This window comes from Lolium rigidum, chromosome 4 (assembly GCF_022539505.1).
Source record: "Lolium rigidum isolate FL_2022 chromosome 4, APGP_CSIRO_Lrig_0.1, whole genome shotgun sequence".
Classification (NCBI taxonomy): Eukaryota; Viridiplantae; Streptophyta; class Magnoliopsida; order Poales; family Poaceae; genus Lolium; species Lolium rigidum.
In genome coordinates, this window is record NC_061511.1 from 239792825 (window position 1) to 239818499 (window position 25675).

Consider the following 25675-nt stretch of genomic DNA (forward strand, 5'->3'; position numbering starts at 1 on the left):
TGAGTAGGGAAGTTATCATATAAGATGGGTTGCAGTGTAGGAAGTATCTCTCCTTTAGTTTGTCTATGTATCCCTTGGTGTGAGTTATCGTTATGAAATATTAATGAGAAGTCTTATCATTTACATATTGCACACCTTATTTTAGTTTGCAATTTCTATTATATGATTGATCTTGATTTTAGTATTGGTACCACTTTGGGAGCATTGAGTAAATCTATTTGGTTTTGGCAAACTTAGCATTGGTCAATAGCAACAACACCTTGAGGTTTAAGTAGAAAAGAGAAATACATATAGTTGTTTCATTGTCTTCCTTTCTTGTTAGCTCATAGCTTATTATTCTGAAGTTAAAATTGTTTGTGCTTGCAAGAAAGATGCATGATTATGTCTATCACATGTATATTTGCTTGTTTCCCTCAACTCTTATGCTTGCTAATTAACCTTGCTAGCCAAAGACCTGTACTGAGAGGGAATGCTTCTCGTGCATCCAAACCTGAACCCAAACCTATGCCATTTGTGTCCACCATATCTACCTACTGCATGGTATTTCCTGCCATTCCAAGTAAATACTTCATGTGCTACCTTTAAACAATTCAAAATTTATTACTTCTTATTTGTGTCAATGTTTTATAGCTCATGAGGAAGTATGTGGTGTTTTATCTTTCGATCTTGTTAGGCAGCCTCCACTAATGGACTAGTGGCTTCATCCACTTATCCTATAATTTTGCAATAAGAGCCGGCAACGGGGTTCCCAGCCCCAATTAATCAACTTTCATTAATAACTCTCTTCACATGTTTTGCTCGATTCATCGGTAAGCAACTTAATTTTGCAATAGACACTCCTCCATGGTATGAGATTGTTGGAAGGCACCCGAGGATTCGGTTAGCCATGGCTTGTGTAAGCAAAGGTTGGGGGGAGTGTCATCCTTAAATAAACTAAAGTACATGTGTAAACAAAAGAGAAGAGGGATGATCTACCTTGCCGGTAGAGATAACGTCCTTCATGGGAGCCGCTCTTTGGAGGTCTTGTTTGGCAAGGGGGTTAGAGTACCCGCTACCAGTCGTTGACAACAACAAACACCTCTCAAAACTTTACTTTTATTCTCTTTATATGATTTCAAAACTGAAAAAGCTCTAGCACATGATTTAATCCCCGCTTCCCTCTGCGAAGGGCCTGTCTTTTACTTTATGTTGAGTCAGTAAACCTATTTCCCTCCATCTCAAGCAAGCATTTGAGTTGTTGTGATCAAACTATTATATTGTGATTTGCTTCATCATGTCTTTTATTCTTCCTTGTTTAGTACAAGTTTTATCTGAATGAATGAAGTTTTGAAAGTTATCAATGATAATTATGATTGAGTATGCAAGATGAGCCATATAAGCTTTAATATGAGAGCGCTGCTCAATAGATAAGTATAATCTGTTAACTGTTCTCTGACCAAGAACAAAGTTTGCCATCACCAATTATGATTTCTTATGCACCTTTATTTGTGATTACCTTATACTTGTTTCAAGTTGAGTTATATGAGGAAGTTGTTTACTAGAATGTCTTGTGTGAATGAACATGATGCTTCTTGTCCGTATTTGATTTATCGACTCTTCACTCCATAAACATGTGGTCCCGTTTACCGAGTTCGGTTTCGCTTGGGGACAAGCGAGGTCTAAGCTTGGGGGAGTTGATACGTCCAATTTGCATCACTATTTTATATCATAATTTGCTGTTATTCATTGATATATTTCATATTTGGAGATAATACTTATGTTATTTCATCTATTTTGCATGTTTCATGATTATTGGAGGATCGCGCACCGGAGCCAGGATTCTGCTGGAAAAAGCACCGTCAGAATGCAATATTTTGGAAGATCAACAATTGACGGGAATTACACGAAAAATCCTATTTTTCCAAATGACGAAGGGAGCCAGAAGGGGAGAAGAGGGGACCCGAGGTGGGCCCACCCCATAGGCCGGCGCGGCCCAAGGCCCGGCCGCGCCGCCCTATGAGGAGGGGGCCCACAGCCCCTCTCGCCTCCTTTTCTTCGCGTATGCCTTCGTCCCGAAAACCTAAGCCGGAGGGGTACGTCGCGAAGAGCCACGGCCCGCCTCTGCGGGCGGAGAACACCGGAGAGAAAAGAGCTCTCCGACGGGCGGGAATCCGCCGGGGAAATTCCCTCCCGGAGGGGGAAATCGACGCCATCGTCACCGCCATCGAGCTGGACATCATCTCCATCACCATCACCATCATCTTCATCATCATCACCGCCGTCTCCACCGCTGCACCTCGTCACCGCTGTAGCAATTTGGGTTTGATCCTGATTGTTTGATAGGGGAAACTCTCCCGGTGTTGATTTCTACTTGTTATTGATGCTATTGAGTGAAACCGTTGAACCAAGGTTTATGTTCAGATTGTTATTCATTATCATATCACCTCTGATCATGTTCCATATGATGTCTCGTGAGTAGTTCGTTTAGTTCTTGAGGACATGGGTGAAGTCTAAATGTTAGTAGTGAAGTATGGTTGAGTAATATTCAATGTTATGATATTTAAGTTGTGGTGTTATTCTTCTAGTGGTGTCGTGTGAACGTCGACTACACGACACTTCACCTTTATGGGCCTAGGGGAATGCATCTTGTACTCGTTTGCCAATTGCGGGGTTGCCGGAGTGACGAAACCCGAGCCCCCATTGGTATATCGATGCGGGAGGGATCGCAGGATCTCGCAGTTTAAGGCCGTGGTTAGATTTATCTTAATTACTTTCTTGTAGTTGCGGATGCTTGCAAGGGGTATAATCACAAGTGTGTATTAGTCCTAGGAAGGGCGGTACATTAGCATAGGTTCACCCACACAACACTTATCAAAACAATGAAGATTAATTAGCCGTATGTAGCGAAAGCACTAGACTAAAATCCCGTGTGTCCTCGAGAACGTTTGGTCATTATAAGTAAACAAACCGGCTTGTCCTTTGTGCTAAAAAGGATTGGGCCACTCGCTGCAATTGTTACTCTCGCACTTTACTTACTCGTACTTTATTCATCTGTTACATCAAAACCCCCTGAATACTTGTCTGTGAGCATTTACAGTGAATCCTTCATCGAAACTGCTTGTCAACACCTTCTGCTCCTCGTTGGGATCGACATTCTTACTTATCGAAGATACTGCGATACACCCCCTATACTTGTGGGTCATCACTCGACAAGTCGAAATACTGGGCTAGTGACCACTTTGGATCTAGGATGATGAGTGTGCAGTATTTGTCCCTGCTCAACACATGCAATTGAAATGGAATGTTGGAAATGATCGGCAATGGAAGAAATATGTAAGAAAGCATAAGTTACGACGGCCGTGAGCGGATGTGTACTTACTCGGGAAAGACAGGGCAGAAGAATGGTGTTGCTCTCTTTGTGCATGAGCATGAAGTTCCGGAGGTACCGCACCGCTTGGTCCGTGTCCTTGAGCCGTCCCGGAGCTGGCTATCGCGCATGTAGTAGGGATCCGCTACCGCGATGTGGCGGGGTCTCTCTCTGTTGATCTTCATCTGAAGATTGATCGCGTATAGGCGGACCAAGTTATAGTCGAGCCGTTTCGAGTGAAATAGATTGAAGACGTCCTCGAATGCTATGAAGAAGATATCCGCGGGGTCTTCATTGACGAAGTTCTGGTCAGACGGCACCTTGACCAAGAACACCGGGTAATTTGGATCCTTTTCTTTAAGAAGGACGCTCTCTTGATAATGAATAGAGTGTTGCAAAGGGAGCATTGGTCCACTTGCGAGGTGTTCCATGTCCGGAGGGAGTATAGGTTTACCGAGCTTCATGACACCGGGCAAGCCATCCGGTGTAGGTGGTACCATGTCGTCGGCCCGGATCCTCTTAGGAGGAGGCTGGCTCGAAGATGCGCCCTTCTTGGCTCCTCTCTTCCTTCCCTTCTTCACCTGACCTACTGGGGGTGCTGGTGGTGCTGATGGTGGTGCTTCGGGTGCTGGTGGTGCTTCTGAGGTCGCTAGGGTTGATTTGGGTGGCTCCCCGATGATCGTCTTACGCAGCGTGTTAGGGCTGAAAACGGTAGCAGGCTTGACTTGAGCTGGATTGCCAGCCTCCGGAGGAGTGTCTTGAGAAAGACCCGTGAAGACCAGGCGCCGCTCGTCACATCGTAGGGGGACGACCAAGTTGATCGCCGTGTGTGCGGAAGGCTTGTTCATCCATAGGAGGCATGTACATATCTTGGCTGCGCGGCGCCAGTGTTGATGTAGGCCTCGATGTCATCATCATCATCTACATCGTTGCCATCAAGTGGCGCCATGTCCCGGACCTTTGGTGGTGGCGGTTGCGATGCCGCCGCTTGGCGTACCGTGCGTCTAGTTGACGGTCGTTGCGGTAGCGCTCCCAACAACTGTTTGTGGCGTGTGGTGGTGGCGGCGATCGTCGGTTCCTTCCGGGTGGCGGCGGCGACCGCCGGTTCCTTCGGGGTAGTGGGGGCGGCGACCGCCGTTTCCTTAAGGGTGTCGTCGGCGCTGGCGATCTTGGGCCGGATGATAGGGGAGGTGGCGCCGGTGCTTTTCTTAGCACTCGGAAGACCCCCCCCCCCCAGACGAATCTGGTTCTTCGGCCATGTCATAAGCCATGAGGTGCAATCCCCAAGGGGCAAAACGTCGCCTTCGTCTATGCCCGAAGGTTGAAAGGGGGGATGGCGTAGCGGTACTCCGGCACTACCATTACCAACTTGACCTTCGCCACGTCTTCCGCCAATGTAGCGCCGTGCATAACGCGGGAAGCCATGACATAGCCGCTAGCAACTTCCACCAACTTGCCGCCGGGCTCCACCGTTTGCGAAGTATGCATTGTTCATCCCGAGTCGGGGCGCCATGTTGGGCATCGTGAGATGGCGAGTCACGAAAGGCATATATAGTTAAAGAAGATGACGCGAAGGAGTAACTAATGAGTTTACCTCCTTGATGGCGTCGATCTCGGCTACTGTCGATACAAGGGCGGCGGTTGGGGGCGTCGATGCGACCAGTTGGAGCTACGGCGGCGGTTGGAGCTGCGGCGTCGGGTGGAGCGGCGGCGTCTGGTGGAGCCCCGACGCCGGCGTCGGGTGGAGCGGCACCGTCGGCGACACGTGGAAGCTTGAGTTGCTGCCGCTGATGCTGGGGCACATGTATCGGCCCCACTTGACCTCCCGCATTCCAAGCAGCTAACCCCTCCATCAACCCGGGGGGATGATCCGCCGGATCTTCTCGTCCAATAACTTGTTCATCATCTCCATGTTCTCCACAGGCTTTTCGGCCACCAGCTTCTCTAGTGACTCCACCTTCTTCTTCAGCTCCTGAACCTCAGATTTATCCTTAGCCGACGACCTCCTCTCCAGCTTTCTCGTCTTGGCATCCGATCCGTAGTACTCGGATAGCTTCATACTTGTGCCAAAGCCGGACACACGGCCACCCGACGTCGGTGGCTTGTCCAGCTCCCTCTCCTTGTATTTGTTCATCGCCCTGTTGAAAGGCGTGTCCCACGGTTCCGTCGACCCCTCGGACGACGGGCCAGCCTTCGTCAACTCTTCATCCTTCAGACAAAGGAACTTAAGATTAGCCCATTTGGCTTCATTGCCTAATAAGATGAGCGAAATAATATAGAACTATCCTTACCAGGTACTTCTCGAAATCCCTCACGTCTTCGTGATCCGTAATAAATTCCCCGTCTTCCGGTCTAAGTAGTAGCGGGACCGGACAAAGTTCCTAGCCCGTACATCCCGGATTTTGTGCCGGGGTTTTCTTTCCCCAGACGTACCATCTCGGCATCCTCCTTGTCCCAAGTGGGCTGTTTTCCTCGGTAACCGCCGCTTCCGCAATGGTGGGTCTCTAAGTTCAAGTCCCGCATTTTCTTCCCCCAGGCGGTCCATTTTTTAACACTGTCAGTCTCTAAGTAAGACTTGAATGCATTAAAGTCTTCTAAGGAGATCGACGGGTCTTCGCTACTTATCCTCTCCCAGCTTTCACCGGCCTCGATCTTGTTCTTCAGCCGGTTCTTCCAGCTGCTCAAGGCGGTGCTCATCTTCGTGAGAGCTAAAGAGTCCACCTTCTTATTGAACGGCTCCGGGAACGTGTATCGTTGGTGAAGTTTACGGAGGAGGGATTGGGCGATAGCCGCGTTCTCCTTGCTTCGAGGTCCCGAGTTAGGATCGGCACGGTTTCACGGACGATGCACCCTAGTTGCATGCCGTACCCTTTGGCAACCCACGAAGGCTCCATCGGTAGGCCACTTTCGGAGACTACCGTGACAGGCATCGGTGACGTTGGCGAGCACTTGCGGCCTCCGATCCCTCCTTGGCCTCCTCGCCGTCCTCTTCTTCTTACCCTCCTGAGGGTTGCCGCCGCTATCACCTTCCGTGCGGTTGGCCGCGTTCTCTTCACCGGTCGTCTCTTCACCGGTCTCGGCGGCGTCGTCCCAAGTATCGTCATCGTCGCCGGTGTCGGCGGCGGCCCCCCGGCCCTCTCCCTCGGAGGCGGCATCTCGGCCCTCGTCGGTGTCGTCGGCGGCCCCCCGGCCCTCTCCCTCGGAGGCGGCGTCCCGGCCCTCTTCCTCATCGCCGGGCGACTCGGCGGCGGCCTTCCGGGGCTGCTCGTAGCCCTCCCAGAAGTCCTTGTTGGCCTCTCTCGCTTCTTCGTTCCGGCTCCTGGGCTTAGAAGTGCTGCCCGACATGTTTATTTGCACTTCATTAAAAAGAGGCAAAAAGTTAGTACAAAAGTCAACCAAAAAATTCGGCATGACCTTTGCTATTTTTTCTACGTAGGAGTGCCCATTTCTCAACCGAAACGGAAGTTAATCAATGTTTACAAATAGTATGATCAAGGTTATGATGGCATATCACTTCAGAAATTATCTTTGTTATCGTTTTACCTGCTCGGGACGAGCAGAACTAAGCTTGGGGATGCTTGATACGTCTCCGACGTATCGATAATTTCTTATGTTCTATGCCATATTATTGATGATACCTACATGTTTTATGCACACTTTATGTCATATTTGTGCATTTTACGGAACTAACCTATTAACAAGATGCCGAAGTGCCGATTCTGTTGTTTTCTCGCTGTTTTTGGTTTCGAAATCCTAGTAACGAAATATTCTCGGAATTGGACGAAATCAAAGCCCGGGGCCTATTTTTCCACGAAGCTTCCGGAAGTCCGAAGACGAGACGAAGAGGGGCCACGGGGTGGCCAAACCCTAGGGCGGCGCGGCCCCACCCCTGGCCGCGCCGGCCTATGGTGTGGGCCCCCGTGCCGCCTCTTGACTTGCCCTTCCGCCTACTTAAAGCCTCCGTGACGAAACCCCCGGCATCGAGAGCCACGATACGGAAAACCTTGCGAGACGCCGCCGCCGCCGATCCCATCTCGGGGGATCCAGGAGATCGCCTCCGGCACCCTGCCGGGGAGGGGAATCATCTCCCGGAGGACTCTACACCGCCATGGTCGCCTCCGGAGTGATGAGTGAGTAGTTCACCCCTGGACTATGGGTCCATAGCGGTAGCTAGATGGTTGTCTTCTCCTCATTGTGCTTCATTGTTGGATCTTGTGAGCTGCCTAACATGATCAAGATCATCTATCCGTAATTCTATATGTTGTGTTTGTCGGGATCCGATGGATAGAGAATACTATGTCATGTTAATTATCAAGTTATTATACATGTGTTGTTTATGATCTTGCATGCTCTCCGTTTCTAGTAGAGGCTCCGGCCAAGTTTTTACTTTTAACTCCAAGAGGGAGTACTTATGCTCGATAGTGGGTTCATGCCGCATTGACACCGGGACAGTGATGAGAAAGTTCTAAGGTTGTGTTGTCTTGTTGCCACTAGGGATAAAACATTGGCGCTATGTCCGAGGATGTAGTTGTTGATTACATTACGCACCATACTTAATGCAATTGTCACGTTGTTAGCAACTTAATACTCGGAGGGGTTCGGATGATAACTCTGAAGGTGGACTTTTTAGGCATAGATGCAGTTGGATGGCGGTCTATGTACTTTGTCGTAATGCCCAATTAAATCTCACTATACTTATCATGTCATGTATGTGCATTGTTATGCCCTCTCTATTTGTCAATTGCCCGACTGTAATTTGTTCACCCAACATGCTTTTATCTTATGGGAGAGACACCTCTAGTGAATCGTGGACCCCGGTCCATTCTTTAATACTTGAAATACAAATCTGCTGCAATACTTGTTTTTGCTATTTTCTCTCGCAAACAATCATCTTCCACACAATACGGTTAATCCTTTGTTACGAGCAAGCCGGTGAGATTGACAACCTCACCTGTTTCGTTGGGGCAAAGTACTTTGGTTGTGTTGTGCGGGTTCCACGTTGGCGCCGGAATCTCCGGTGTTGCGCCGCACTACATCCCGCCGCCATCAACCTTCAACGTGCTTCTTGGCTCCTCCTGGTTCGATAAACCTTGGTTTCTTTCTGAGGGAAAACTTGCTGCTGTGCGCATCATACCTTCCTCTTGGGGTTGCCCAACGAACGTGTGAAATACACGCCATCAGCGTGCTTCTGTTCCATGAAACTCAAGGAACGCAAGTGCGTCAAGAATAGGATCATTGTCGGGATCTTCAAGCTCAAATTCCTGAGATGTTTTATCTGTCGAGACAGAAATTTATTGATCAACAAACGAGTAAAGAAAAGCAAGTCCAAAGAATACAAAATGGTTCAGGTACTCACTGACAAAGCGACGGTTTTGCGACTTCAGGCGTTTAATAATCGCGTCTTCGCGAGCGGATTGTGTGGCTATATGCTCACTCAGCGAAGTCTCGGCGTCGTGAAGCCTCTTCCTAAGTTCTTCGACACCAGCAGCGTCGGCTTTGGCCTTGTCAGCCTCTGCCCTAGCCTTACTAGCATCTGATTCGGCCTTCTTACGAGCCTCCTCACTTTGCTCTAATTTTTGAGCAAGTGTGTTGGCACGCTCGTTGGCCTCCGCCAGTTTTTCTGCCAAGATAGTTAAATTTAGTTAAAATCATGACACGAAAGGAGTGAGAATGCAAGGGTAAAGAGAAGCAGAAAGACATTACCTTCATCTTTGCTAGCATAATCGCGGTACCCAATGAATTGGGCACCGAAGCGGATGAATTCCTTAATCAAAGGCTGATAAAAGAAAGATAGAGAAAGAAAGCGTCGGTAGGGGAAAACGTGCGATAGCACAAAATCAAAAGAAGCAAACAGAGAAAACATCGACAGCATCAGAAAGCATTTGAGGACTTACATCATGCAAAAGAGGAGTCGAGGAGCTACCCAATTGCAAGGTAGGCTCCGTGATTGTTTCAACCCTTGCCCTTTTTGGAGAAGGGACAAGAGGGCTTGCAGGAGGAGTAGGTGCGTCAGTGTTTTGTTGAGGAGGCGAAGATTCTTCTCCTTCAACTGGCACCTCAGAAACAACTAGAGTATGCGATGTACTCGTTCGAGCAGTCGCATCAATAGCCGGCATTTCTTCCTCGTCACCACTACAATTAAATTGCGGAAGTATAAGAAGCAAGATAGACAAAAACTTTCAAGAATTAAAACAGCGAGAGCCAAGGAGTAACTTACGAACTGACGAGGGCGTCAAGGTATGGATCGAAAGCTGCCTTCCGGCGTGAAGGAGCAGCTTCTTCGGCTTTGGAGGTGCCGGAATCTTCGACGTCTGTCCTTTTCCTTTTGTTCTTTGGAGAAACAGCAGGAGGAGGAGACTGTGCCGATGCGGTAGCGTCAGAGGCAACCTCCTTTTCAGAGGATCCCGCAGATTTTTGAGAACCTGCGGGTTCATTCTCAAAGGAAGGAGCATCTTGGTTGTCATCAGTGACAACGGCTCGTTCTTCGACTTCTCCACCCTCAGGAAGGGGGGGAAGAGAGACAAGGCTTGGATGGTTCTATAATAAAAATAAACAAAGGAAGATGTCAATAAAAGAGTTATGGAAAGGATGTCAAACAAATATGAGAAAATCGACAAAGGTTACCTTGGGAAGAGCGTTGGTGGCGCTGTATGGTTTTACGCGACAAGAAGAAGGGACAGGATCTTTCTTGCTGAGGGAGGAGATTTTCCGGACAAGTTTTTCTAAATCCTTGACCGGTAAATCCACCGACAAACGATCCACATCATTGTCGCCAGTATACTTCCAGAGGGGATTTTTGCGAGCCTGCAGAGGCTGCACTCTGATTCTAAGGAAATATGTCGTGATCTGGATACCCGACAGTTCTTTGCCGCGGGTATTTTGCAGATCGTGGATGCGGGTCATCAATGCCTCCGTCGCCATTTTTTCTTCGTCGGTAGCCTCTGCATCCCAGGAGCGGCGGCGGAAGATTTTCTCGGCACCATCAAAAGGAGGGATGTTGTCTTCAGCACACCCATGGTTCTCCTCATGAATGTACAGCCATTTTTTGCGCCACCCTTGAACTGAGTCAGGGAATTTGACATCGAAGTAATCGACATCAGGGCGAACGCAGATAACAACGCCGCCTATGTTATAGGCGACATTGGGAGAGCCATTGCGGCGACAGAAAAAGATACACTTCCACAACGCCCAGTTAGGCTGGACGCCGAGAAAGGACTCGCAAAGGGTAATGAAGATGGAAATGTGGAGGATAGAGTTGGGTGTGAGGTGATGAAGCTGCAATCCATAAACAAAAAGCAACCCCCGAAGAAAAGGATGAATGGGGGCATGATGATAGTCTTCTTCATGATGATAGTCATCTCGCTCGACATGGTCTTCATGCGCACCATTTGATGGGGCCGGCCGCGCCTGGTTGTCTTGCATGAAACCGCGCCTCAGCAGGTGCTCCTCCAGTTGTCCGGAATCAGGGTTGATCCGGCGCTCGAGTTTGCATGATCGACACGGACATCTTATCCGGCGCCTATTGTTCCGAATCATGTCCTCCTTCGCGTCTATCTTGTATCTAGAGATTCGAGCGGAACTCATCGACAGGACCATGCTTGCTCGCAAATGGTATACATAGAACAGGAAATTAGAACCGCAACAAATGCACACACATGCATGGGCCATACCTCTCCTCAAGGTATTACATGGAGCGGAAAAATTCGGCATGACCTCTCCTCAAGGTAGGACATATGGGTAGTGCAAAATTTGCCGAAACGGAAATGAATCAACATTTCGGCAAACATCCATGCACCACACCGGCACACACACAATCGCTTCACCTGCAACAAGCATCCATACACACGACGGCCACACAAGATCTACAAGCATATGCATGTCTCCTCCAAGCATATGCATGTCTCCTCAAACTACTCACCTTGTAGATTCGAACCGAGACGAGACCGCGATCGATGAGTTCGAGAGGAGGAGAGAGTATGGAGAGCCTTCTCCTCAACTCCAATTAAGTATCAACCAAAGTAAGTGCAATAAATACCCAAGCAAGTGAAAAGTAGAGCCAAAATGGTATGAGAGAGAAGGGAGGGACGAGCTAGATGGAGGAAGAAGAATGGTTTGTGTAGTGTGGTAGGTGGGAGGTTGGCTCACTTTTGTATATCTGGTTCGCTAATTCTGTGGCGCACCGAACGCAGTGCGCCACAGAATACCTTATTTCTGTGGCGCACCAAACACAGTGCGCCACAGAATAGCTTATTTTTGTGGCGCACTGTTGCCGTGCGCCACAGAATACCTTATTTCTGTGGCACACCGAACACAGTGCGCCACAGAATAGCTTATTTCTGTGGCGCACTGGGGTACGTGCGCTATAGAAATAGTAAAACCAATGATTGGGGGTGACAGGTTGTGGGGCCCACCAAGTTTTTGTGGCGCACGGTTCGCTGGTGCGCCACAAAATTAAGCTATTTCTATGGCGCACCTTGTCTGGTGCGCCACAAAATAAATTTATGTGGCGCATTTTTAAAGGTGCACCACAGAACTAAGCTCCGCCTACAAGGGTTTTCCTACTAGTGTGGGATGCTAATTTAGTAGTGACAGGGTTCCCATATTTTATGTGGATATGAACAAGCATTGAGTTGCTAAATATGAATCTATCGATGATAGTGAAGTAACATGATCACATGATTGACCTAGGGTTTAGGTTGTAATCAATTTAGGGTTTATATGATTTAATGGAGCTAGGGTTCCTATTTGGATTAGGGTTTTAGGAATCACATGAAATGATAAGGTTGTAATATCATTTCATAAGGAATTAGGGTTTCCTAATTGCTATATAGTTCTTAGGTTAATAACTTCATTAATAAGTTGAAGTTATTAATAAATTTAAAATAAAAATAAAATTGGATTTGGCATTTTGTTATTTTTAAAGAATTTAATAATTAAGGTATTTATTATTCAGGGTTTAAATCCTTTTAATAAGGATTTAACAAAATAACAAATAAAGAAAATTAGTTTTAATGTTTTCTTTATTTATTTACTAGTTTTTATTTAATTTGGAAAGGTGTCCTAATTATTGAATTTTTTATTCAATTAAGAATAAAAGATAAGGCTTAATTATTAAGTTTAAAACAATTAAATTTTTATTAAAAATAAAAATTTCATATTATATTTTTATTGGATAGATTTTATTTTTAGGATGATTTTGATATCTCATTTGTATTTTTGTGAGTTGTAATGGATTTTATGAATTCATGTAAAGTTGCAGCAATTTATGGGAATTAAATTAAAAATCAAAACGCTAAATGTACTCGGTACAGACCTAGTTATAGTGACTAACTGGTGGACGCGTGGCCAGGTTAGTGGCCACGTTGGCTTGACCGAGTCAAAATCGGTGACTTGGCCAGGAGCACGGTGGCCGGCAGGCAGACGTCGTCGGCGATGTCGATCCCGGCCATACGCGGATGGGCGACTGGTTCCATTCGAACCAACGCACCATGAGGAGCCTAAAGGTGGCGGCGCCGCTCCGGTAAGGTCACCGGAGCTTGATCAACGGAGAGGTACCGCGGCGGCGTCCCCAGGTGGTCAAATGCGGCGACAATCCAGACGCCAATCGAGCATGCCGAGCACACGAGGAGATCGAGGAGCTCACCAGGAGCGTGTAGAGCTTGACGGCGTGACCTATGGTGGTCCGAATCAACGGCGGCGATGATGGCCGGCATCGGAGAAGACGAGGTTGGCGTGGACGCTCCCGAGCGCTCCAGCTCGATTCCTTTTGCAGGCTGGGCGAGTCGAGGACGGCGGTTTCAATGGCGTCCACGGCGTGGCTTAGGACTGCCTCAATCGACGGCGATGGTCGACGACCGGCTCGGGTAGGGTTTCAGATTGGGAAAAAATGAGCAGAGGAGGAAGAAATCTGAGGCGAGGCTTGTCCTAGAGCTTTTATACGACCTGGGTGCGTGCCTTGTCACGTCTTCGAACGAGGAGAGGCCGCTATCTGATAACGCGTGAAGCACACGTCCGTTGGGAACCCCAAGAGGAAGGTGTGATGCGTACAGCAGCAAGTTTTCCCTCAGTAAGAAACCAAGGTTATCGAACCAGTAGGAGATGAAGGCCACGTGAAAGTTGTTGGTGAAGGAGTGTAGTGCGGCGCAACACCAGGGATTACGGCGCCAACGTGGAACCTGAACAACACAATCAAAATGCTTTGCCCCAACTTAACACTGAGGTTGTCAATCTCACCGGCTTGCTGTAAACAAAGGATTAACCGTATGGTGTGGAAAATGATGTTTGTTTGCGAAGAACAACAAAGAACTCAGATGTAAAAGAATGGACCGGGGTCCACAGTTCACTAGTGGTGTCTCTCCAATAAGAAATAGCATGTTGGATGAACAAATTACAGTTGGGCAATTGACAAATAGAGAGGGCATAACAATGCACATACATATCATGATGACTAATATGAGATTTAATCAGGGCATTACGACAAAGTACATAGACCGCTATCCGGCATGCATCTATGCCTAAAAATTCCACCTTCGGGTTAGCATCCGCACCCTTCCGGTATTAAGTTGCAAACAACGAGATAATTGCATTAAGTATGGTGCGTAATGTAATCAACACAAATATCCTTAGACAAAGCATTGATATTTTATCCCTAGTGGCAACAGACACATCCACAACCTTAGAACTTTTCGTCACTTGTCCTGCATTCAATGGAGGCATGAACCCACTATCGAGCATAAATACTCCCTCTTGGAGTCACAAGTATCAACTTGGCCGAGCCTCTACTAGCAACGGAGAGCATGCAAGAACATAAACAACACATATATGATAGATCAATAATCAACTTGACATTGTATTCCATATTCACCGGATCCCAACAAACACAACATGTAGCATTACAAATAGACGATCTTGATCATGATAGGCAGCTCACAAGATCTAACATGATAGCACAAGAGGAGAAGACAACCATCTAGCTACTACTATGGACCCATAGTCCAAGGATGAACTACTCACACATCAGTCTGGAGGCGATCATGGTGATGTAGAGTCCTCCGGGAGATGATTCCCCTCTCCGGCAGGGTGCCGGAGGCGATCTCCTGAATCCCCCGAGGTGGGATTGGCGGCGGCGGCGTCTCAGTATATTTTCTCGTATCGTGGCTCTCGGTAATAGGGTTTTCGCGACGGAGAGTATAAGTAGGCGGAAGGGGAGTCGGGGGGCGCACGAGGGGCCCACACCATAGGGCGGCGCGGGCCCCCCTTGGCCACGCGGCCCTGTGGTGGTGGCGCCTCGTGGCCCCACTTCGTATTCTCTTCGGTCTTCTGGAAGCTCCGTGGAAAAATAAGACCCTGGGCGTTTGTTTCGTCCAATTCCGAGAATATTTCCTGTGTAGGATTTACGAAACCAAAAACAACACAAAACGAGGACCGGCGCTTCGGCATCTCGTTAATAGGTTAGTGCCGGAAAATGCATAATAATGATGTAAAGTGTGTATAAAACATGTGAGTATTATCATAAAAGTAGCATGGAACATAAGAAATTATAGATACGTTTGAGACGTATCACTAGCGACGAGGAGAAGACGGCCACGGCGTCGCGCTAGCCTCCATGCGCGAGGAAGGAGATGAGGACGAGCTCCTCCCAGATCTTTTTAGGCGAAGGGGTAAGTGGGCTGGGCTAGGCCGTGGTTTGGGCCGTGCTTATGGACTGCTGGTGGGCTGCTCAACTAGGTGAGGTCCAGGTAAGTCCTTTTCCATTTTCTCTTTTCTCTTTTCTATTTCCTGTTTTATATTTTGTTGATTTAAATTTTATTTAGAATTTAATCACCTTTGTAGAATTGGCTTGTTTGAATTCTGCTGGACTTCACTCACAACACTTAAAAGATTGTTGTTGTGTATTAGCAATTCTAATATGGTATTAAAACATTGGTTTATTAATTACTATTGGTATTTGAATGAAATAGCCATATAGGCATGAATTTGAATATTGTCTTTGGAAATATTCAAATTATTTTCCAATGATTGTTTTCTTATTTAATGATATGTAGAGTTTTATTTGGTTTTATCTTGCAAGAAATAATCTCAAGGTAATACTTATTTATGGATTTCAAATAAGAAAGTGATTTAGTGGCATGATTTATTGTGCTAAAATATCTCTAAGGACTTGACCTCTTATTTGAGAATGTTGTCACTTGCCTATTATTTTATGTGAACACTCCTTTATTAAGATTTTGTAGGGTTTAATTTAACCCTATTTCAAGGTTAGCACTAGTAATATATTTAATAACACCTTGAAATACTTAGAGTAGGTATTACTCTCCTCATAGTTGGGTCTTGGTTATAAAGATAAATGGTTGATATGAGTGGTTATTCACCATACCTGGGTTTAACTATGGGGTTTAGCACTAAATGTTTCTGATGTTCCATAGTTTGGAACACAGGGTTTAATTAGGTTATTCTTAAATTCCATAATTAAGTATAAGATTTAATGAGATTGCAATTCTAGGGTGCTAACTATATTCACCTAATGGCATTTGGTTTGGAACTCAAATATGGTTTAGGTTTTTGTTGTGATCACCCAAGTGATGCAGAAACTAGGGTTGAGATATGGTTTAGGGTTTTACTTGTGATCACCAAGTAATACACAAGTTAGTTGGAACTATGGGTATAGGTTCTATATGTGATTTAACACCACATTACTTTGGCTAGGTTTGCTCTTCCTCACCACTCATAGGATGGTTCAATCAATATCATTGAGATTGATATAAAGACTGAACTATACAAAGTTTGTTATTATTCATTTGTTTCTCCAATTGATATATTGGAACTGGTTGTAGGGTTGCTTACTAGTTACCTCCCTATGATTTCATGTGGTGAATGATATCTACTTATCCTATTAAGATTTAACTTATCCTCACATACCTCAAGAGCATGATCATGGATTAGGCATGATCAACTTGTTCTTAATATCTCTACCTCAAGTTCTTAGGGTTTATGATCATCACTCAATTTATAATGATCAAGGTTTGGCTTCCTAAGGTATCTCTCATTAAATGGGTTTCTCACTTCCATGATCAAGCATTGTCTTGATCAACTAAGGTATAGCACTTCTATTTTACTTTCTAGGATGGGCCTGCTATGGTTGCTTCAATAGTTTATATCCCAGGAGAATGCCTGAGATATCCACTTAGAGTTCTCTCAAGGAATGATGGTTTAACCATTTGGATATATAGATAGGTCTCTCCCTTAAATCCAAGTGTTTCCTCAACTAATTTGAGTGTAACACCATAGCTTGAGCTCTCTTATATAAGAATGGATTATTCTAGGTTATGGTGTACTCCTAATACTCTAGTTCAATGGTTGTCCTTTATTCTTAAATAGGTAAAGCTAGGATTATTATGATTGGTCTCTCTCATTTGGGAAGGTCTTTAATACTAACCTAAGGTTAGGCTCCATAGAGGTTGATGTGATCATCAATATCTATGTTTAACATAAATGGTTATCTCTCTCTAGGGATTGTCTTGAATAATACCCTGGGGTTTCTCTTAAGGATGATGATTTGAATACATGGATGCATATCCAAGGTTTAGCTCAAAGTTTGTCATTGCTTCTCTACTAAATAACATAGAACTCTCACCTCTCTAGGTTTGATGTATAATAATATGTAATAGAGAAGAATATATATTCCTAGGGTTGATCTCCTTGTCATGATTCCAAGAATGAAGTAAAATGAATACCATGAGGTTCATGGTAGAATCAAGGATTAGTTTAAGACATGGAAAAGATAAGTCTAGAATGGTTTCTCCATTTTATTGTTACTTGATTTGCAATTGAATAGGTGTTCATATGTTATGACAAGGATGACCATATTATAATATTTTATAAGATCAAGCAATTTATCATTGAGTAAAGTGTTGTTGTGTTGATTATTAGTTCCATTTGATCTAACCCCTTAGATCAAATCATCTCTACCCAAAACAAGGTTTTAACAAAGTCACATTGAGGTTTATAGCGCTTGACTTGATGAGCTACTTCATTTCCACCAAGATCAAGTGAAACTTCAGTTACTGTGACTGTTTTACTTTAAAGTGCAAAAATTCCCCGGATTTTCTATGCATGAATACAATGCACACATCTATTTCCTCTATTTTTGTAACCCCAAATCCTGGGATATTACACAAGATCAGACCAAGTATGAGTAAGCTAAACTTGAGAACCAACGTTCTATTTTTTGGTTTGTTATTATGTTTCTGACTCCCTTCTGAAATTCAAGATTTTCTTTTTCTTTTTTGAGATCAAGGATTTGTTTGTTAACTAGTAAACGTGCACATGAGTCTAATATTAGGGTTTGATGTTCCCAATTAGCACCTATATTGACCATGGCTTTTAAAGCGGTACCTATAGTAACATGGCTTTTAAAGCGGTAAGGCGTCTTAAGGCAGATGGGGGCGCTCTAACGCCTAAGTGGCAATTAAGCGGACACTTTAGGCGAGCCCCTAAAGCGGTCCATTTTCTAAAATGGAGGGGGATGCCTTGAAAACTATGACATTAACAATCACCAAAAATAAACATTGTTCCACACACATATAACACCTGAATTTAAAACTTCATTGCTAAACGGTGACCATATATTCACTCTACCTTTTATTTATTACTCGAGATTCGCACATCTAATCTGGCTCCTCCATATTTGTCGCTTGTTTCATGCACGCTACCATATAACCAAACAGATGTTTCATAAAGGAAACATGCACACGGATAGATTTACCATCAAACTTCGTCTTCTTCAGCGGAGGTTCTTCAGTTGGATCGATGTGGACCTCATACATGTCCCTATAACACCAATCTTTGGATATGCTCCCAAATCTTGACATGCACGTGCTCTCTTAAACGTAAAAAATACCTGCAGTGTCGGATCTCGCCCAGATCTTGCCTCCCGACGCCGTTGGCCCCATGGTGGGTACCAACTGTCGTTGCGCATTCGACGGTACTCCAGGTCGTGGAGTCACCGGGACGGGGTCACACGGGTTACACAGCTTCAGATCTCGCAACGGCAGAGAGATTCTACATGCTACTATATGTCACTATAAGGTAACAAATGTGCGATTACAATGAGAGGCGTTGTCCTTCCTCAAGGGCTCCAAAGATCCGGATTATAAAGGCACGGATCTAGGGTTACAAGGTACAGATTCTACCGGATCCGACCGACCTTCATCATGGGCCAGATCCGACAAATTGTCTCCGGACCGGATCCCTCCTTTCCTGGTTTTTGACAACTGGGCTGCCCGGTCTGGTCATAGCCCTCACCACCATCTTTGGGTCACCTGGGCTTACCAAAGCTAAGGGTCTTTCGCGATATACCTAGTTAGCATATCCACAACAGTGCATGGCAGTGGAAATCTTGGTAGAAATTATAGTCGTTAATATTGTTCAGCAAACGTTCTTTGGCATTGCTGCCATCTCTCTGGTTCCGGGGACAGCAATTAAAAATTACTAGACAAGGGCCGGGCCGGCAAAATTTGAGGCCCTGTGCGAGATTGTAAATGGGTCCCTATTTCATTAGAAATATAATTGATGAATAACTATAATTTATATATGTCTTAGATGAGTATTTAAACTGCGAATTACTTACTTGCGCTTGTAGATTTTAAATTTGTGATAAAATCAGCTTAAAATTATTTTAAGAGGAAACATGTTGTATATAGCTTAACCGATCAGACCGGTGGTCTAAGGCGCAATGGTTTCCTACTTAGGTTTTAAAAGTAGGAAAATACTTTCAGAATCTCAAAGACTTCTATCGCAATATGTAGTGCATATTATAAGAATTATCCCTTTGAGAAATATAATAACGCTATATTAAATTACCTAACAATCTATGAAATTAAAACGTAGTGCTAATTTTTATATGATTTGAATCTGAGAAATCTTGGCATGTTTAAGACTTAGAACTAGAATTTGATTTCTTAGTACGTCTTAGCTAGTCAGAATAGCTAAAATAGGAGAGAGAAAAAACTAGACGCCAGCCAGCAAGAAAATCAGAGGAAAAAAATACAAGACGAGGCAAAGTATGATTCAAACCTGCCACCTCCAGTTATCTTGAAAGAGCACTAAGCTCCCAGTGTTGGGAGCGCTTCTTAGCGAGTGGCGGGTCGCTGTCGCCGGCCCCGCAGCGTCCGACTGTTTCACGTTTGTGTGTTCCGTACGTGTCCTCGGCAGCTCAGCGCAAAGAAACCGACGCCATCTTCCCCGTCAAAAAAAAAAAGAAACCGACGCCATCCTCTCCAACCGACTCATCGGCACTATCGTTCCACCCCCACCCCAAGCCGCCATCTCCATGGTTCCTCATTCCCTCCTGGCTCTAGCCACAATCCAGAGCTTCTAGAGTACCAGGAGGGCACCATGCCTCCCCCATTTTCTCGCCGACGGGGACGATGATGGGGAACGACGGGGTCATCGGACCGGCCGCTGTCGTGCGCCTTCTTGCCGAATCTACCCGCCGTCATGGGCGTCCCTTCAAGATGCGGAAAGAGAGAGGGAGAGAGGGGGATAGGGGACGAGGCGGGAGCAGGCAGTCAAGGAGGTGGTGGTGGAGGGAGCCGGGAGGATAGGGTGTTAAAGAGGGGCAGGAGACTGGGGGCAAATCTACAGCTGATACCTCCCAGTGCAGAACCAGCCACGCCGCTGCATCTTCCTCCTCCCATGCCTAGGTGAGTTGATAAGATAGTGGTCGAGAATGTATGTACATATTCAGTTTGTTTCATGTCTTAATTTCTTTGATTCTGCATAATATTCAATTCCCCTAATAGTCCACCAGTGCGGCCATTCTTGTTGGGATCTGGACTTTCTAAAAAACAAAGTTATGTATGCTTTCTTCTTCCACTGTTTCACAGATTATCGAGCTCTCCATCTCCATAGATTGGTGTTTTGATTTAGATTAGTGCCTTTTTTGCTTGATTGCTGAGCCTCACGAGGTTCTCTCAATTTTGGTCATGCATATGCCAAGTCAATTATATCGTAGTTCATTTTTTCGTAGGGTTTATGACGTACATCTGTAACATTTTGCACCTTCAATCAGAAACTGCTATCTTTTTTTTGCTATCTTTGTCTATACTGATGATGCTCTTTTTGTATGCTTTCTTCTTCCACTGTTCCACATATTATTGGCCATCCTTGTTGGGTTTGGTTGATGCATAGATTCGTGTTTAAATTCAATTTTGCAGGCTGAGGCGTTTGTACTGGAGGGGGATACTGTATCTTTGCAGCAGAGGTACCTGGAGCTGCAGCCTGCAGTAGCATTGTAAGTGAATATTGCATTCACTTTCTTCTGGGAAAAATTCTTTTGCTGTTAAACGCATTATGCTACAAATATTAAATTTTAATAGCTATATACAGAACACATAATAGGTACACCAATGCATGGACTGAAGCGTTATTAATATATGATTAATCGTGTATTGGAAGTTTAGTAGCAAAGGAAGTCGGTGCTCAAATATCAGTTAGTGAATATCTTTGGAAACTTACTTTTTTAATAAGTTCAGTTGCAGTTTTTCATGTAGAGACCAGTGGTTACGGGCAAAATCTGAAACTTATTGAACCACAATACATTCACAATCGGAAACTTACTTTTGAAGGCTTCAACTAATAAAGGGTTTATATGAAACATCCCTGCAGTCTCCAAGTGTTAAGACATGTTAAAGACCTAGCTGCAGTGCAGAAAAAAATAATTATGATTGGAACCACTGAAAATTACAAGAAAGTAAGTAAGAACTTTAATGGTCTGGTTCAGATTGTGAATGTATTGTGGTTCAATAATTTCTTATATATTCCATGTAGTTTTATGGACTGCTATCATATCATGCTAAGTTGCTAACTTGCTACCCACAAATCCAATTCCAACCAATCTAAATAAATATCATGCCAATCTCTTTGGTAACCATTCTTCCTTGCAGAACCAGGGGCGCAAGGGGAGGCTTAGAGCCTGAAAGATTTGAGCCAGCAACAAGTCATTAAGGAGCCTTTCGCCCTCTTCGGTATTTTTTTTTCTTTCTCCTTGGAGCTTAATTTTGCCTGCCATTGAATGGATTTTACATTGAAGAAATATTGGGGCAAAAGAAAATGACTTGCTTGGAAAGCATTGTGTTGTACCATTCTACTGAACATGTAAAGTTTCCCTGCGAATAGCATAGATTTTCTTTTACAGTTCATATGAGATACAATAGTTGCTAGGATCTGGATATTCATCAGACAGTAAATGGAAAGATTGGTATGCTAAGTAATGGCTGGTGTATTTTTGTTTTGAGATGAGGCAAAAGCTTTGTCTTTTATATTGATAAAGAAGGAGTAAACAAGAGCGCCTAAGCCATCATAAACAAAAAAGGAACCAGAAAAAAGTAGAAAATTATTTCTGCTAGATCCTTGTTACAACCAATGCTGATGGGTTAAAATTTTATGATCTGCACACAAGAAAGTTGCATCTAGTGATATCACTCGAGTTATAATTTGTGACGTTTCTATCTTTCTGTCTCGCACTCTCTTTGAAGATCTGTTAATAATTATACTGAATAATTGAGACCAGTCAGTTATAAATTTTGTTAAAGTTCGCTTACTAGCAGCAAAGAAAAATTTACATGGCGCAACGCTAAAACCCCCGCTTCAATCTAATAGAAAGAATTTTTTAAAGATCTGCGGACTTTGAATATTATTTATCCTTAGAAAATTCATGAAGCAGTATGGTCCCTCTACAAAGACTGGGCACGATTTAGATTTAAATTCCAGATCTTGAGATGCTTAGATTTTCTAGCATACATGAATCAACTTGAACAAAAAAAAAACATATCTGAATCACAGAGTTTTCATCTAATTTATTGTCTGGTGATAGATTAAGATTTTATCGATCAAATAATCACTTATCTTTGCTCTGTCATGTTTCTGATCTCTAAAGAGCTCTAAGCTCCCAGGGATTTGGGAGCCTGTCCTTGCTCCACCGTTCTACGAATGTTTGGTCATTGGATTAGGAATAGATCAATTTTTTCCATCTATTCAGTCAGCTCAGCAGCCAGAGTCCACACCGGGTCTCAGCGCTGACCCTTCCCTAAGAAAAGGTCTCAACGCCGCCCCCAACTTCTCCCCGCACGGCGCTGCTCTATCGCCATACCGCTTGGACCCGTGCACTGGGAAAGGTGCAGCCCCTCCTCTGTGCTGTTTACGTCTGCCCCAGCCGCTGCGTCCTCAGTTAGTTCCCATCCCTCATTTCCCTCTTGCGCCATGACACGAGTTGTTCCTAAAGAGGAAGAGGCCCTGCTAATCTTTGAATTGTGTGAGGTTTCGTTGACATTCCTGGCCAGGAGCATGCTTGTGTGTGTGGTGATTGTTCTACCTTCCGACTGCATGAAGCTGCAGATTTTCCTCACACCACTGGATGCTTCGCTTGAGGTTCCTTTCTGTCTGAGATGTGAGTAGATAGATACCTCCCTCCAGTTTTCACAATGGAGAAAGGGAGAAGATTGATCAGGAGTTTGTTATAGACTCTTGGTTTGCAGTATACATGAGGTATTTGATCATGTATAACCTGACAAAGGTGTTGGATAAGTGCAGTGCAGATGTGCTTCAGTTCAGGCGCAATGTGGATGGTGATGCCATGCTCAATGATGGTCCATTAGTGATTAGTGGATTCCAGGAGTGGAGATGGCCAGGATTTGATTTGAGTGCGCTGGAGAAGGAGCTTCAGATGCTCAGTCCGTACTTGGCTGAAGACGGTGGTTCACTTAACAACAAGTCCTTGGCCTCTTTCATATTCTTCATAATCAGAATTCTTTAACATGCTCAATATAGGATTCAGTTTGTGGCGTTATAATTGGATTGTTTTCTATAGAGCTTTGGATACTATTTTGTACCAGCAAGTTGTAATTCTAGAACACCGGTGTATATGCTTGAATTACGAACCCATAAAAACTTGAATTACACGGTGTGGATGTCTCTTTGCTGAAAATTGTAGTATCCTTCACCAATTTTAAATAAGTGACAACGATCGTGCAAAAGTACCCACCCAAATTATTCCCCACGGGCCTCACAGATGGCTAGTGAGTGTGTACTTATCAATGTTGTTCATCGGATCCTTGACATTTTCTGTGTCGGGTTCCTCTCCATCTGCAAGTGGAGGAACAAGGGAAAAACATGCAATTGTGTGTTGATGGCAGGCTCTGTGCTTACCCGAAGAGCTAAGGTAGATCTGCACTTCTGTTGCAGTAGGAGCAGTAAGCAACTGTGAATAGAGAGCTAAGATTGATCAAGATATCTAAAGGTAAACGGTAGGTAGATCAGTAGCTTAATTGCTTCGATATTTTGTGTAGTCCATAACAGGATCCTATTTTGAATGATAGTATTCAACGCTTAATCATAGAGCCAGATGCACAACAAGACGGATCATTTCATCTCTTCAAGTTATTATCTCAGATACGGCTTTCTGGCATTCATTCTTATTGCATTGTTAAAGTACGAGAAAATAATAGGTAGATGGGAAAGAGTAGAGCTATATGGAATTTTAGTACTGACTGGAATTTTATATGGTACATTGTAGAGTTATCAAATCGTATGAGATGTTTCTTTACACATGCTAAATAGTTCGACTTATATACACTTGCGTTTTTTCGCCCATACGAAAAAAATCCTTTATTTGGCTTTCTACAATGGATGGCTAAGTCCATTGTACCGCATTTGTTGAGACGCCCATTGAACCTACTTCTTGCAATTTCCCAGAGGATCTGATTCCACTTGAGATAATAATTGAGTAAACTAGGAGAAAAATCTCACATTTACAACCCGAGATGAAAATGTACCGAAGTACTATAGATTAATTTGGAGAATTGCACATATCAAAGAGTTTACAGTGTTCCACTTATAAACTAGGATTAGGTTACCCGCAAAAAAAAACTAGGATTAGGTTCATTTATATTTGGCACTAATGCATCTTGATGCTGTCGTGAACTCACTAAGTACGAAGAATGTCCTGACAAAAACTTCATTACAACTGAAACTCGATGGACTGTTCTAATCTAAATCTTTCAAATTTAATAGTTTCGTTGAATCCACTTACTACCACTGAAAATAAATTCATGCTTTCAGTTAACAGAACTTGGAATGCGGTGTGAAGGTAACCTTCCTGCTGATTCCGTCATCAAGTTATTTCTTACTCTCTATTGCAAAATAAATTATGCATCATTAGATGCAATTGCAAGATCTTTTTTGGTAGACTTCTCATTGCTACCAATTATGTAAGCCTTTGTGATTTCACTTTTATGACTTATGCTTTTCCGGTACATAACTACTATCCATATATTTATGTGTGGCTCTAATGTAGTTGAATAGTAAGGTTCTGCATCTAGACTGTTCTCAAATAACAACAAATAGTTTAATTCATGTATGTTTTGCAAGGAATTAATTTCAGCTTAGAAATTCTAAAACAATGTAATGACGTAGTATTTTTATGTAGGCTCGCTAGAAGAAACAACCAGATCAATTTTTTGGGTTGAACGGTTTGAAGTTACAAAGAACTTAAAAGTGAGTGGAGCTTTGCATCATGGCCGTTCTGTGAATCAAGTTGTGTCCAGATTCTTTGTTCTACTATTCCTTGAGTATTTTTTTAAACGGAATCTATGTACTGATAAGTCACAATTTCTTTTCCATATTAGTTCAGCGCAAGTTATGAAGTGTTACGTGTCTTTAGTGACTTGATCGACGAATAACACAGGTTGCTGTATCAGCCAAATTGACATGTCAAATTTCGTAGTATTTTAAGATGGCATACAATGTTTTGAAATTTGGAAATACAAGGCACAATAGCAAAAACGGCGCGGCAAGACGCGCCAGGTCCATCTAGTACGTACCAACTAGAACACGATTGTGCACCATTACCGCTGGAGCTGCAATACTTTTGTGATTCTAGTTCCATTTACAGACTATATAATACAAAGTCAGAAAATTTGGGCCCCCAAATTTTTTGGGCCCTGTGCGGCCGCACGGGCCGCACTCCTGCGGGCCCGGGCCTCTGGACGATGCACTGTTCTAAGTAACCGGAATATATACATGTTTATACCACACTACCACATTGAATACAATGAGAAAATACATATATGACAGAATACCGAGCTACTAGTTCGGCCTCCAAATACAGTTTCCCTACATGGGACCCCAAATATCTACTCCTTCCATATAAAAATATAAGACATTTTAGATTACTAAAATAGTGTGGTGTGTAACGTCTTGTAATTAGATACAGAGGGAGTAAAAGGAAGAGTAAAAGGAAAATTCTCCTTTAAACACATCAAGGTGCTGTAC

General features: G+C 44.1%; 1 long non-coding RNA gene across 2 annotated transcripts; it reads left to right on the forward strand.

The window, feature by feature from the left end:
* The first annotated feature begins 19607 nt into the window (after positions 1-19607).
* On the forward strand, positions 19608-25047 carry LOC124649976. Of its 2 annotated transcripts, XR_006986842.1 has the most exons (4): positions 19608-20049; positions 20563-20639; positions 21292-21372; positions 24831-25047. It is a non-coding gene; the product is annotated as an uncharacterized LOC124649976 (long non-coding RNA). The 2 variants fall into 2 exon arrangements; XR_006986841.1 differs by lacking the exon at positions 24831-25047 and having other exon boundaries at positions 21292-21618.
* The last annotated feature ends 628 nt before the right edge of the window (positions 25048-25675 follow it).